Source organism: Oncorhynchus tshawytscha, linkage group LG12 (genome assembly GCF_018296145.1).
Source record: "Oncorhynchus tshawytscha isolate Ot180627B linkage group LG12, Otsh_v2.0, whole genome shotgun sequence".
NCBI classification, from domain to species: domain Eukaryota; kingdom Metazoa; phylum Chordata; class Actinopteri; order Salmoniformes; family Salmonidae; genus Oncorhynchus; species Oncorhynchus tshawytscha.
The window spans coordinates 63,385,887-63,400,512 of NC_056440.1; the positions used below are offsets into that span (position 1 = coordinate 63,385,887).

A 14,626-nucleotide genomic window follows, 5' to 3' on the forward strand; every position below is an offset into this window, starting at 1 on the left:
AAAAATCACAATGTCATTCTATTTCTGTTAAGAATTGGGTTATGGGAGGACTCTTTGCTAATCGAATTAGTTGTCCACGTTGATACAATGTCATCACTTTGATTATTTTGCTTGAAACAGCATTGGTTCAACCAGTTTTTGCCATGTGGGGTAGCTTCTCTGTTGGCACATTCAAAGAAACCTACTTCCCAATGAAAAGAGGCCCTAATCTGACATGATGAGTTATATACTTGAGGACTGGGAATCTGCATCAATATTAAGGGAAGTGGATCGTTTATAGGGCTAACAAGCCATTCTGATTGCCAAAAATCACAAAATCTGCAGAGTGGAAGTGAAAGTGATTTGAAATTACAGCATTGTGCTATGCGTGACAGTCTTCCAAATGAATGAGGGCTCAGTGTTTGGTCCACTTGTCTTGCTAGAATGATGATTTCAATCTGAAGGTGCAGCAACAGTGTCTTAAGAAGCAGTCAGTGACAGGACCAGTCATTGAGTCTGGTGAAGAGTTCATGCTCCATCTCAGCTTGATGGAATTGATGGGAGAAAACTTACAGAGACATTGAAGTCTGAAGACGTTTGTATGACATATTTAAAAAATGTACGAGTTTGGTTCCAGTTTCCCCTGTTTGTTACTCATTCTAGCACAGTAATCCCCACATGCCATCTGCCCCCTATTCCTCACCTGTAAGATTTAGAACTCCTTGCAGACATCCTGAATTTAGGGAGGCCAAGCAACATAGTATAGACTTTGAAGTAGAAACTGTTTCAAGGCTGGCATTTTCTTTCTTAAATCCCATGACATTTCCTCCCTGCGTGTCACTCCCAGAATGAGAGTGACATGGAGAGGGGGCAACCAAATAAACCCTTCCTAGGGGCCGAAGCCACTAATCTGTAATTTAATTTCAAGCGGGTGTCTGGGCCATGAGGACACATGGCAAGGTCAAGGGCTACTGTACAGAGAGCGAGAGAGAGATGTGGATTTGGAAGCACAGCCTTGGGTTTGATCAACAGCTTCATCCAGCTTAGAGGGAATAGTGATGGGCTTGGGGTGTGGGTTGAGGTGGGGTGGCTTCTCAGAGAAAGCCAGCCTGTCTTTTACACCAACCCAACCACAGCCACTTATTTCACACACGACAGTAACAAATACTCCTGGAGGAAATTCATTATTCAAAACAACTAAGATGTTTGGGATGACTAAGCATCTGCAAATCCCTAAGAACGTGAGAGCATAACTGGAAATTGAACACGTCTGGCTAGATCTGCATGTAAATGAAAGATTTGTATTACTTTTCACCATTATTCTTGTTTTCCTCATTATGTAGAGGAGTGTAGTCTGAGATAAATCAGCTCGAATGGAACAGTGGAGGTATGAATTGTGAGCAGTGTGGCTAATCCCATGGGTAAGGAGATATGTGTAATAGAGTGGACCTTGTTCTCCATGAACACACATGCAGTGACCCTGGGAATGGACACAATAATTACCAGTGACCGCTCGGGAACATTTTCACCATGTCTCTTTAATGCGAATCGGCACTGGGTTGTTTTATGGACAGCTTTGGCATTGATACGCACATGGACATTTGGCACAAGGACTTGGCACAAGGACTCGAGTACCTGTATACTGTAACAGAACCTATACCATCACCCACCCACCCTTCCAGCCTCCATCTTGAATTCATAAAACATTCCACCTTGGCAGTTAAGAGTAGCTGAAGAAGAGTCCATGTTCATTAAAAACCTTACATATAAGGCTGCTGTCAGGTCACTGAGAGAACCAGGGTGTATCCCATGCACCATTTGCAGTTTGTTCGAGCTTAGCAGGTATTCAATTTCAATTCCTCCAAGTTATTGAATATAAGAGAGCGGTAGACACTGACAGGTACAAGTTACTCCACGGGCAACCATTAATTAGTGAGTCGAGGAGTAAATGGAGAACTACACAGCTACACTCCATCTCTGGCAGGCAGACAGCTACGGAGACACCGATGGCAGCCTCAGCTGGGTCATCTCTTAAGCTGCTCACTTCCTATTAGAAATGAGATCCTGGGTCTCTCAAACTTCCTACCTCGATACACAGGGAGCCTGTCACATCCAATGGCGTTGAGTTTCTCTCTAGCATATTGCATAGAAATTAATTCGACTCCACATCAGTATTCATATACTGCAGCAGTCTTCGTTAACTGAAAGAGTAGCAGGGGAAGGGAAATGCATAGTGCTGTAATAGGATATGATGGGTTTATGTCTTTTTGAAACCCAGGAGAAGTGGTCCTGTAGGGATGGGTATGATGGACTCATCATCAGCTCAGTAAGGCCTGGACACTGTGTGGGTAGGAGACAGTGGAACCAGTCTCTCCGTCGATGGATAGGTGTAGTGGGATTAAATACCAGGCTCATCGCTGTCTCACCGTCTGCCTCCTCACTTCTGAAAAGAAAAAAGGATTGTGTTAGAGAGAGGGAGGTTGTCAGACCAAAACCTTATGGGGAATTGTGCTATGGAGAAAAAACATTACCGAGACACTTTCTTATTCCAACAGGACAATATTACAGTTTGTTCCTTTTGATTAGACTGCAACATCTCAGTCTTTATCCAGTTGACCTGTTTTCCATATGACAGCTAACTCTTCTAAAGTTTTAAGGAAGTCTGCCCACTCCGATCCCAATAGACTCCTCCACACAACCGCTAATGCTACCACAGCAAATGAAACTGCTCTCCCTGAAATCATTAAACTGGTTGGAAAATTAACTCAGACACACAGGGTTTAATGTCACACATGAAGCTCTCCTAGTTTAAGATTTTAAAAAGCAATATGTAGCGGGGTATAACCGTAGAGGTTCAGGTTAGATATGTAATTATAGTGCATCACCCATAGCTACCTGAAACCTACTGCTCTGGATTTCCAATTGAAAAGAAAATATACAAGAAATATAATATTTAAATTTTCAGTAAAATAATAATTTAAAGATGCACGTGAAAGGAAATATATTAAAACGCAAAGTTTGAGGTAGAGGAATACTTTATGCATTATGACATTTTGCAGTAGCCTACATGCTCTGTGTTCCTGAAAGGCTTCATCTCTACTTCCTGTCCAAACCTGTCATGCTTATAAAGCTCCGTTTGATTCTGATCTGACTCGAAGGACTGAGATTGCAGACCGTCAGCGGATGCAATATTCTCAAGCGTGTGGTGAATACTGTCTTGGTCACTTTGGCTGCTGCCACTGTTTGGAAACCTCTCTATCACTTCTTAATCATTACATCTGGTTCCCTTATTGGATCTGTGGCACGTGAGATACAGTTGAAGTCGGAAGTTTACATATACCTTAGCCAAATACATTTAAACTCAGTTTTTCACAATTCTTGACATTTAATCCTAGTAACAATTCCCTGTATTAGGTCAATTAGGATCACCACTTTATTTTAATAATGTGAAATGTCAGAATAATAGTAGAGAGAATGATTTATTTCAGCTTTTATTTCTTTCATCACAATCCCAGTGGGTCAGAAGTTTACAAACACTCAATTAGTATTTGGTAGCATTGTCTTTAAATTGTTTAACTTGGGTCAAAGGTTTCGAGTAGTCTTCCACAAGCTTCCCACAATAAGTTGGATGAATTTTGGCCCATTTCTCCTGACAGAGCTGGTGTAAATTGAGTCAGGTTTGTAGGCCTCCTTTCTCGCACACGTCTTTTCAGTTCTGCCAACAAACTTTCTATAGGATTGATGTCAGGGCTTTGTGATGGCCACTCCAATACCTTGACTTTGTTGTCCTTAAGCCATTTTGCCACAACTTTGGAAGTATGCTTGGGGTCATTGTCCATTTGGAAGACCAGTTTGATATAACTTCCTGACTGATGTCTTGAGATGTTGCTTCAATATATCCACATCATTTCCCCTCCTCATGATGCCATCTATATTGTGAAGTGCACCAGTCTCTCCTGCAGCAAAGCACCCCCACAACATAATGCTGCCACCCCCGTGCTTCACGGTTGGAATGGTGTGCTTCGGCCTGCAAGCCTTCCCATTTTTCCTCCAAACATAACAAAAGTACAATCTTTGTCCCCATGTGCAGTTGCAAACCGTAGTCTGGCTTTTTATAGTGGTTTTGGAGCAGTGGCTTCTTCCTTGCTGAGCGGCATTTCGGGTTATGTCGATATAGGACTCATTTGACTATGGATATAGATACTTTTGTACCTGTTTCCTCCAGCATCTTCACACGGTCCTTTGCTGTTGTTCTGGGATTGATTTGCACTTTTTGCACCAAAGTACGTTCATCTCTAGGAGACAGAGCGCATCTCCTCCCTGAGCTGAATGACAGTTGCGTGGTCCCATGGTGTTTATACTTGCGTACTATTGTTTGTACAGATGAAAGTGGTACCTTCAGGTGTTTGGAAATTGCTCCAAAGGATGAACCAGATTTGTGAAGGTCTACCATTTTTTTCCCTGAGGTCTTGGCTGATTTCTTTTGATTTTCCCATTGTGTCAAGCAAAGGGGCACTGTGTTTGAAGATAGGCCTTGAAATACATCCACTGGTACACCTCCAATTGACTCAAACGACGTCAATTAGCCTATCAGAAGCTTCGAAAGCCATGACATAATTTTCTGGAATTTTCCAAGTTGTTTAAAAGCACAGTCAACTTAGTGTATGCAAACTTCTGATCCACTGGAATTGTGATACAGTGAATTATAAGTGAAATAATCTGTCTGTAAATTTTTTTTTGAAAAATGACTTGTGTCATGCACAAAGTAGATGTCCTAACCGACTTGCCAAAACTATAGTTTGTTAACAATACATGTGTGGAGTGGTTGAAAAACGAGTTTTAATGACTCCAACCTAAGTGTATGGAAACTTCCGACTTCAACTGTATCTCTAGAAAGCGGAGAAACTGTAAATAAAACAACAGAGACGACTTGATGAATTATATAAGTCAAAAGAAGTCAGACTGAGTCCTGCCAGTTTCCTAGAGGTCTCTGTAAACTCAGTGGCTCTGGATATCCATATGGATCAAATAGCAGCCCTCCATTTGAAAACTAACTCCAGTTCCCACTTTCCTTGCCTCCTCTCAGAGGGCAGTGCAGCTTGCCTCCTAATCCATCAAACAAATGAACACAACACAATATTTTCACACCTGCATGCTCTCATCAGATTCAAATCTACTTTTGGATATTCCCAATTTGGAAATGCATGATGTGTGTGTTCAAACAGGGGGTCATTCTAATTAAGTCCAGGACAGCAGCGTCCTGAAATGAATTTCAGAAATTAAAGACCACCCCAGACCTTTACCAAAGGCTATAGAGATTGTTTGGCTGTACAGTTGAAGTCAGAAGTTTACATATACCTTAGCCAGATACATTTAAACTCTGTTTTTCACAATTCTTGACATTGTATCCTAGTAACAATTCCCCATTTTAGGTCAGTTAGGATCACTACTTTATTTTAAGAATGTGAAATGTCAGAATAATAGTAGAGAGAATGATTTATTTCAGCTTTTATTTCTTTCATCACATTCCCACTGGGTCAGTAGTTTACATGCACTCATTTAGTATTTGGTAGCATTGTCTTTAAATTGTTTAACATGGGTCAAACATTTCTGGTAGCCTTCCACAAGCTTCCCACAATAAGTTGGGTGAATTTTGGCCCATTCCTCCTGACAGAGCTGATGTAACTGAGTCAGGTTTCTATGCCTCCTTGCTCGCACAAGCTTTTTCAGTTCTGCCCACAAACTTTCTATAGGATTGAGGTCAGGGCTTTGTGATTGCCACTCCAATACCTTGACTTTGTTGTCCTTAAGCCATTTTGCCACAACTTTGGAAGTGTGCTTGGGGTCATTGTCCATTTGGAAGACCCATTTGCGACTAAGCTTTAACTTCCTGACTGATGTCTTGAGATGTCGCTTCAATATATCCACACAATTGTCCTCCCTCACGATGCCATCTATTTTGTGAAGCGCACTAGTCTCTCCTACAGCAAAGCACCCCCACAACATGATGCTGCCACCCCTGTGCTTAACGGTTGGGATGGTGTTCTTCGGCTTGCAAGCATTTCCCTTTTTCCTCCAAACATAACAATGGTCATTATGGCCAAACAGTTCTATTTTTGTTTCATCGTACCAGAGGACATTTCTCCAAAAAGTACGATCTTTGTCCCCATGTGCAGTTGCAAACCGTAGTCTGGCTCTTTTATGGTGGTTTTGGAGCAGTGGCTTCTTTCTTGCTGAGCGGCCTTTCAGGTTATGTCGATATAGGACTCGTTTTACTGTGGATATAGATACTTTTGTACCTGTTTCCTCCAGCATCTTCACAAGATCCTTTGCTGTTGTTCTGGGATTGATTTGCACTTTTCACACCAAAGTACGTTCATCTCTAGGAGACAGAGCGCATCTCCTCCCTGAGCTGAATGACAGTTGCGTGGTCCCATGGTGTTTATACTTGGATACTATTGTTTGTACAGATGAAAGTGGTACCTTCAGGTGTTTGGAAATTGCTCCCAAGGATGAACCAGACTTGTGAAGGTCTACAATTTGTTTTCTGAGGTCTTGGCTGATTTCTTTAGATTTTCCCATGATGTCAAGCAAAGAGGCACTGAGTTTGAAGGTAGGCCTTGAAATACATCCACATGTACACCTCCAATTGACTCAAATGATGTCAATTAGCCTATCAGAAGCTTCTGAAGCCATGACATCATTTTCTGGAATTTTCCAAGCTGTTTAAAGGCACAGTCAACTTAGTGTATGTAAACTTCTGACCCACTGGAATTGTGATACAATGAATTTTAAGTGAAGTAATCTGTCTGTAAACAATTGTTGGAAAAATGACTTGTGTCATGCACAAAGTAGATGTCCTAACCGACTTGCTAAAACTATAGTTTGTTAACAAGAAATTAGTTTGAATGATTTTAACATAAGTGTATGTAAACTTCCGACTTCAACTGTATATATGACACACACATACACTAAAAAACCCTCATATCTTCACGTCAGACTCCTGACTGAATAGACTGGGAATTTAACACAGACGATCCAAACGTCGCTCTATCCAAGAGCTCCAGCAGACAGACATCAGGAGGACAGAACCATCCCATCCCACTTCTTCTTAGCAGGTTGAGACGCTGCATGCTGACGGACAGTTTCATTTACAGCCAGTGCAGGGGATTGCACACTAATTTACTCAGGCTATATGAGACTGTTCCTTGAAAGCAGCAGAGTGCCGGGTTCATTCTAATGAACCACTGTAAATCCACACGGCACTCATTTCAGCCCTCATTTGCATTGAAATGGAAGTGCCATATTTCATTCTCTTCCTTGGTAACCTTCCACCACTTATTTATATATTTGGAGAACCCTGTACAGGGAGCCACGGGCACACTGTTTTCAGACATTGACGTAAATGACAACAATCTGAGTCATTATCAGAGAACAACTCCATGTGGGGGATGCTGACATCAACACAGATGTTTCCAGTAGTCAATATGCAGCTTTGGAGAGAACTTAAAACTGACAAGGTAAGACAGGTTTCCCATAAGGCATTATGAAATACACAGAGTCCTTATAAAGATGCTCTACCTAGGTCTTATCTACTTAATGTATTGAACACTTAATTTGTCTCATTTGTCTCATTTGTATAAATGCATGTGGTATATGCATTGTAACATTGCTGGTGGCAAGCACACCATGATGAATTATTACAGACATGACAATGATAAATAATACTCGGAGAAAACCATTCCGTCATACCCTCTGAGATGCCACAGTCACAGATTCAGTGACTGTCACCTCAATGCAGCGTCATACATCACACACACGCCAAATAAATGTCATATGTACCTTTCCCCATATTTTTATTATGTGGTGTGATTTCCCCCCTCCAATTTCCTCCAAGCCCCCCTGGTGTTAATTATCAGGCTTCTTTCCCCTAGAGCAGCACAGAGCTGTGGAAGTGCATTAATCTTGATTCTCCACTCCAGTACAAAGCCTTGTTTGAAGAGACTCCTGTGGTAAGCCCCAAAGGCAGAGTGATTCAGAGTCAGAAGAAGAGAGAGGAGAGGGAGAAAGAAAAGAGTTGCAGATCGCTCTGTGTTTACACTGGGAAACTTGGCCGCCTGGCAAAGCAGCATGCAAACCATTCGTCCCCTTCTTCCTCAGTGTTATAATCATCATCTGTATGATGAATATCAAGCTGTGCGTCTGTGATGACGTCAGACGGGACCATGGGCTGTTATTATTTATTGATTTGGTCTGTAGTGGAGTATTGAGGTCACTTTCATGTCATCATCCCATTCCCACTCAGTGGACTGATGGCTGCTGAGTGGACCTGTCGGTGTTCTGGGGACTAACTAGGAGCTCTACAATTAAATGTGACCCCATTTTATGTTCCACATTTTCTCTCCATCCATGTAATTGAATGGTCTGCTCTCATTACTGTAGTGTAATTACAAGGTTTTCAAAACATGTTCCTTCGTTAAAAATGTAGTATATAGTGAGCCTTGGATCCAGTGCAGCTAGTACTTGGTGGCAAATCAATGTTAGTGAATTTTTGAGGCTACTATACTGTTCTGCAGCTGCTGGGCTGCTGCTGTCTGGTCACTCTGCTCCCTCTCATCTAATATGTCATCCACATCACTGCACAGATACAGACAGAGACAGCAGCACACTCTCTGACAGACACGTCTATCGCCCTCACCAAGGATTTTATCTTTAATTAACACAGGTCAATCCAGATATTTCCGCCAACGGAAAGACAGAGATTGTATTATGATTTCCATGACAGGAAGTTGTTTTAAGCCTGTGTCGGGTCGAATAATCATTAATTGCACTGTCATCACTGTGGCTGAGTGACAGAATTCATGAGAGCTCATTCATTTAAACAGTCACAGTGTCTAGGTTGAGGAAGGTGATCCTTTTGAAACCTTCTAGAACTGGAATTCTGAGGGCTTTAAATGACAAAAAATGTTAAGCCCCTGATTTCTTGTAAATCGTTAGTCCTCAGTTCTAGAATAGTTTCTCATTATGAAATATTGTTCTACAGCATTGAGGCACTAAGCTCAGTTTGTCAACACAGTGATACACATCTTTCAGCCCAGACACCTTCCATTTGGATCCATGTATTTTCTCCCTGAGATTTATAACACTGACTCACCTAAAAAGACATCTTAGGCTGCATTTACACAGGCAACCCCATTCTGATCTTTTTTCACTAATTGGTATTTTGACCAATCAGATCAGCTCTGAAATAGATCTGATGTGAAAAGATCTGATGTGATTGGGCTGACTGTGTAGTATTTTGTGTAAATGCAGCCTCACAGTCTACAAATCCAGCATATTTGTGCCTATTCCCATTTGGGTATGCTAACCACTCTGTATTTACATTTCTGCCTTCTGTAATTCTCTTGATGTTCTCAACACACACCTTTCCTTTGCTGACAATAGTTTAGCAGTATGTAATTCATTTAGCCAATTTAAAAGAACAGTGTTTCAACACAATTATACCAGCTCATATTTGAGATGACATTTGTAAAAGGTGTAAACAAGTCTGAAGGTGTGTGCTACTGTGTACTGTATGCCAGTGGAGGCCTCCATAAAAGTCCCAACCCCAGTTGGACAACTCACGTGGCCAATGAGAGAAGAGACAACAGTGCAGGCACCAGGCTCCCGGCCCTCTGCCCCGGTGGGGGTGATGGAGGACATCATGAATGCTCTGGAGGAGTGTCTCTCCATCCATGTCATGCAGGGGGGTTGGACAGTCATGAGAGGCCAGGGACATCAGGACAGCAGCGACCAAAGACCCTGAGCCAGGTATATTAAGTGTTGCTGACAGCCAGGTGACACCCGAGCTCTGTGTTGTGTTGACTGCACACGACTCAGTACCATGTCACCATGATGGAGTGATAAACAGCCTTCAGGATCCATAGATCACCTGAGACACTCCATATGTGATGTATATATGTACCTCTGCATGCATACCGCAGCCCACCGCAATGCACTGTCACGGGGCCCCAAGGCAGTGGGTTGTAGGGAGAGTGGAGGGACGGTGGGTGGTCTCCATGCTGTGTATTACATAACAAGGCTCTCATCTGGATTATGAGTAATCCATGCTAGTTAATTGAGCCCAGAGGCAGTTGGTTTCAATGAAGCCTGTATTTTTTTTGGTGCAAAATAGAAGAAAAATAGCTCTCAGAGGAGCGGGGCTCTCTGCCGAGAGGCAAACAGAGCAGAACTCCTGCCGTGTTCATTAGCTGTCATTGATCAGTGATTCAGTCCCCACACTCCCGCTGCACACTGATATTATGAGTTCCTTGTCATGAAAATCGTTATTAAGGTAAAAAAAAACAACGAAAAAACAAGTGCAGCCAGCCCAGCAACTTTGGTCCTTATATTTGATTTTTCTCTGCACTATTCTGATGCATATGGCTTCGATCCAAACCTCTCCAAGCAAAGCTACAAAATACTATGCAGTCAGTGATATTCTGAGCAGCACAACTATCCATCCTAGACCATCCTCCAATATCAATATGATGCAGTTTTTTTGAACATCTCTTTATTGGCTTTCCCTCATCATCCAGTAGCTGGTGCTTCTGTACAGTACAGTATTATATGGTTGCAGACTCATTATCCTGATAAATGGCTGAGACAATAAGCTAAATAATGCACATAGCCAACACCTCCCGGGAGAGCTCTAGCCCAGCGTAAGTGTCCTGTCTGACATCATCAACATCAGACGAGCCTCGCCACGGCGCTGACACAACAGTGACCTGAGGAGCCGCATCGCCGCCTGGCGCCTGCCCTCTCCCCGGACGCACCCAAAGGTCCCACCGACACGCCAGGCGATGCTTATTCCTCACCTCACACCAGCTCTCTTGCTCTCTGTGTCTCTCTCTCTCTCAACAACGAGCCACGGCACGGCAGCTATACCTTAAATGCTCTAGGAACCATTTCCCATTTTTATATCTCACTTTATTTTTTCTCCTAGTTATCTCTTCCTCATTCTTATAAAAAAAGAGAAGAGTGCGGCTCCTCAAAGTGATGTGTCGTCTCTGCTCGCTAAAACAGGACAGAGACAGAATAAGCCCTTCGGCCAACACTGTAAAACATAACAATGAGATAGATTCTTAGAATGACAGTCCAGAGTTTAAGTGGATATACAGGGGGAAATTAAAATCAATATTTTAGAGCTCTAGTAGAAAAGAGGGTGGAGAGGGCCATTATCTAGAGCTAATTGTACCTATAGGGCCTGTCCTACTAGACGTATTAATATCTACTCTCTCATTGGAATTCATTTGTGGTACTGGCTGTTGCTGGATGACTAGGACATATCTGTCTCTCTGCCTCTCCTCTCTCACATTCACACAGGATTTCCTTTATTCTCTTTGTGTCTGGCCTTGACAATACATCCTCTTTCCATTGGCAGATATAATATCAGGGCATGTGTGCTGCAGCTCCCAGTACAATGGGATTTCTGAGGTTCTCTTTACATGACTCATTTGGTGTAATATGTCCTCCTGATTAACGTGGATCATCATACGCAGTGTAAACGTGTACGTTTGACACAATATCTCACCATGCTATAGCCGATAACAAACGCAATCGGGCTGTCTATTAGCCTTTCAGGTAAAAGCCGACTAGCAGACAAGGTGAGAGTCCTCCACTATGAATGACACTTCCCTCAAGGACACACAGTCCTCTGTGAGGAATTACATGAGATGCTTCCCCCAATGTTTCAGCGAGCACTCACTATGGCTAATTATTAACCATGGCAACAGCTCTGGATGTGAACCCAGTATGGGCACGCAAGGTGAGTGAATTCCATACCCAGTGGCCTGCAGTTGTTGTATGAAACATAAGAATAGAAAATAATAATGAATCACATATAAACAGATATATCAAGAAGGTTAAAGGTTTTATGAAAACAAAATGTCCCATGACACTAAAACAAGATAATCAGATGCACTGAACTTACGTTATTTAATAAGATATGCTGCACTCTGCATAAATGAGGTAATCGATAAAATGGCCACAGAAATATTAAAATAATTGATCAATGGTGATTCAGCAGGAGAATATGGTTTACAGGATATTGGCCTGCGACAGTGATAGGACTGAATGTGAAGGTCAGGGCGTAGTAATGTCAGATAACCTCACAGCCAGTGGCTCAAATGGCAACCTATCCCTTATATAGTGCACTACTTTTGAGCAGGGCTTATAGGATTCTATAGGAAACAGGGTGCCATTTTGGACTCAGACAGTGACTCTTGGTGCCTCTACTTTATTTGGGGTAGTTAGAGGAAATTAGTTCCTCCACCCTCTATCATCATGGTTGACCCTCTCAGCAAATTATATTTTTATGGCTTGATCCAATCACTGTATAATAAAAACATACTGTGACTGTATATAGACACACAATAAAGATATTGATATCACTGTCTTGACAACAAATAACTTTGCTTTGTGTTATTACAGCAAGAGAAACATCTGTATAATTTGCATAGTAACATAATATGTGTGAGTTGACAAAGTGTGGTGGTGAAATGCAGTGTCAGCTCCTTCACTCCAGCTGGCCCTTGTGATTATTCTCCAAATGTGATGAATATAATTATAGGGAAACTACCCCATCCTCTTATTAACAGATCCATGTCTTGAACCCCTAAACCTGCCCTATGAAATCCAGCTATTTTATGGATGGAAGGAAAATAAAGAGGCAGCTCCCACACTGCATTCATTGCTTCCTTTAATGTGACAGGTTCAATCTTAGTTGGGTCAAAATTGATGGAAAGCTTCTGAAACGTCTCTAAAAATATCCACAAGCAATATCAAACATGTCATAATGAAAGAGGAAAATATAGATTTCACAGAAAAAGCTGTGGTGACAAAAATGTGCTTGGCCTTCACGGCTTTAACCTCCCTCTGTCAGCTAGTGAAGCTTTCCTAAAAGAGCCACAACACAGTTCCCAACCTGGGCTTCCTGGCCCGTGCAGTCCTTTCTCCCAGGCCTAGGCAGGACCAGGGGAGTGAGGTGGAGCCTGACACAGCCTCCCAATGCTTGGCCAGCCGATGGGCCAGCCCATCCCTCTCTAAAGACAGGCAGCAGACCAGGGGCCACAGAAACCAGGCTCCAGTCACTGGGTGATGGATGAGGCCTCACAGTCTGCCACTGCATTACTGCTGCTGTCTGTGCATGGTCCACCTGACCCTCACTACAGAGAGACAGGCAGACATACAGATAGATAGATAGATAGATAGATAGATAGATAGATAGATAGATAGATAGATAGATAGATAGATAGATAGATAGATAGATAGATAGATAGATAGATAGATAGATAGATAGATAGATAGATAGATAGATAGATAGATAGATAGATAGATAGATAGATAGATAGATAGATAGATAGATAGATAGATAGATAGATAGATAGATAGATAGATAGATAGATAGATAGATAGATAGATAGATAGATAGATAGATAGATAGATAGATAGATAGATAGATAGATAGATAGATAGATAGATAGATAGATAGACAGAGAGTATACTGCACTGGGCTGTTCTGTTCTGGGAGAGGGAACACACCACACCACACCATCCAGACACTCCATAAGTCTCTCTAGACAGTGTCGTTACACAGCTGCATGGTAGGCAACCATACTGTACATCCTCTTAAGATAGCAAGCTGAATACTAGAGACTGAACGTCAGAGATATTTCTCCAATAGTTAGATAGCTAGCTATTTAGTGGCTTGCTTTTTGAGGAGTGTGTATGGCTACATGGCAGGCAGGGTTTGGTAGGTTACTTTCTAAATATAATCCGTTACAGTTACTATTTACCTGTCCAAAACGGTAATCAGTAAAGTACATTTTGGATTACCCAAACTCAGTAGTATAATCTGATTACTTCCCCCAGATCCATTACAAGAAGGCAAACAGGATCCTTCTGTCATGCCCTGACCTTAGAGAGCCTATTTATTTCTCTATTTGGTTAGGTCGGTGTGTGATTTGGGTGGGCATTCTAGTTTTTCTATTTCTTTGTTGGCCGGGTATGGTTCCCAATCAGAGGCAGCTGTCTATCGTTGTCTCTGATTGGGGATCATACTTAGGCAGCCTTTTTTCCACCTTTAGTTTGTGGGATCTTGTTTTTGTGTAGTGCCTGTGAGCACTCCAGTTGTTACGTCTCGTTTGCTGTTTATTGTTTTTGCTGGTGAGTTTCATTTTCATAAATATGTGGAACTCTATGCATGCTGTGCCTTGGTCTGCTCATTTCAACGATCGTGACACCATCAAATGTATTTTTTTGTGTCCTCATAGTGGTCTCTGACTTGTGGTCAGAGAGAACTTAAACTTGCGTATTTTCTCAATGCTGAATTGAATGTCATAAAACAGAAAGGTGTCGTAATGATTTTTTCCTTTTTTTCTTGCAAACATCCTTTCTGGGTTTTAACAGAATCCAATAAATAATTATCTAGTTTTTCAAAAGTATCTGTAATCTGATTACTGTTTAGAGTTTAAAAAAAATGTAATCAGATTACATGTAACTGATTACATGTAATCATCAGTTACTCCTCGACCCTGAAGGTAGTGTACTGTAGGTCGGTGGGCTGAGCCGACAAGCATCCTCCCTCTAAATGATTTATGCAGTCAAA

General features: G+C 41.9%; 1 protein-coding gene across 3 annotated transcripts in view; it reads right to left on the reverse strand.

Annotated features, from left to right (window-relative positions):
* Window positions 1-1,497: 1,497 nt before the first annotated feature.
* Window positions 1,498-14,626, reverse strand: part of LOC112263642 (CD276 antigen) — an 86,528-nt gene continuing 73,399 nt past the window's right edge. For 2 of the 3 annotated variants that reach the window (XR_006084718.1, XM_024440111.2), the window contains one exon: window positions 1,498-2,419. The gene's annotated coding sequence lies outside the window, so the exon portion shown is untranslated. Of the gene's footprint in view, window positions 2,423-14,626 lie in introns of all 3 variants that reach the window. The other variant, XM_024440110.2, reaches the window with a different exon arrangement.